Source organism: Brassica oleracea, chromosome C3 (assembly GCF_000695525.1).
Source record: "Brassica oleracea var. oleracea cultivar TO1000 chromosome C3, BOL, whole genome shotgun sequence".
Taxonomy (NCBI): Eukaryota; Viridiplantae; Streptophyta; class Magnoliopsida; order Brassicales; family Brassicaceae; genus Brassica; species Brassica oleracea.
This window is the reverse complement of record NC_027750.1, coordinates 56,903,697-56,905,279: the sequence shown is the minus strand read 5'-3', so window position 1 is coordinate 56,905,279 and position 1,583 is coordinate 56,903,697.

Below are 1,583 nucleotides of genomic sequence, written 5' to 3'. Positions count from 1 at the left end.
CTTAAATATTTTATTAATATTGTCTAAGAAGCTTTCAAGTGATATCATAGTTTAATTTTTATTAGTTTTTTTTGTTAATTTTTTGAGCTTTTTGTATTTAAGATTTTTTTCCATATTAAGCTTCTATTTCTTTCACAGAATTGATATATATATATATATATATATATATATATATGTCATAAAAATTACCATCAAATCAGTTTTACTTATTTATTATTTTGTTTTTAATGAAAATACACTTTTTAAATAATTTAATTTAAAATAAAATTATATATTAATTTTCTGTATTCTAACAATTTAATTGATTTAATTTATTTGATTTTGTGGATAACTTTAAGGGTCTGGCTGGTGACCATTCTAGAAACAAGAGGAACAAATAGAAAAGTAACATAGAGGAACAAAATTGCAGGAATGAAAAGGAATGGTTGTTCCATCCCATATTTAACAAGGAATTAATTTGTTCTTTATTTCTCTACAAAAAAAGGAATGGTAGGGAATGAAAAGGAAAAATTATTCCTTATGAATGGTGATTTTTTTAAGGAATGTTAGGGAATGCATTTGTTCCTCGTCGTTCCTTGGTCACCATTCATAACCAAAAAGTTTTCATATGAATCGGGGAAGGCAAGCTTATGTTGTTTTATTATATTTATTTTTGTATATAGAATCTATATATAATGCTAGTGTAATAAAGAAAGAACAATATTTTTTTGTAACTTCAAAAAGATCAATATTTTTTTGTAACTTCAAAAAGGTACATTATTACAATTTGTAATTAATCAGAATTGAATAAAATGGTAATTACATATTTGTAAATCTAATTGTTTTTTATCTTGTTTAGTTGGATTCTCATGAAAAAAAATCGATAGGTTAAACAAATGTTTCAAAATTTGTTGTGTTATTGTTTTGTCTATAAATTACAAAATTTATTGAATTGATATATTTAATTATTGCACCCTTAAATAATATTTTATTAAGACATTAGATAACTATGTTTTGAGTTGTTTTGTCAAAATTGTACAAAAATCTATACTTTTTCATATTTGTCACGAAAATTTATATGTTAAACTTACTTTTACAAAATTCTTAACTTTGTCACGAAAACAAAAATCTATACTTTTTCATATTTGTCAATGTTCTCACACTTTCAAAGAATATATTAGCTTAGTCACTTACTTTTTTTTTTTACAAAACAAAGTATTGGAGTCTTGAAAGTTGAATTCATATTATTTTAACTGTACATAAGAGATTGTGATTACATACTTAGTGATTCTTGTGTATGTGTCCAAGAAAGTTTCAATGGCTTAGTGGTAACTGCCCTATATTTATGTCATACTAATCCGGGTTCGATCCTTTCCTTTGCATTGTTTTTTCATTTTTTACGAAAAAATAAATGAGATGACATGGCAACTTCGGGCTCTCTGATTGGTTGATTTTCTTATCCTACGTGGACACTCTCTCCATGGCTTATATTTGCCTTATTCTTTGTGGAAATCATTATGTTGTTTGATTGTTGTACTTGATTCACATATTTGCATAGATATTTGTGATAGATGAATAACTATATTTTTATTATCAGTAAATAA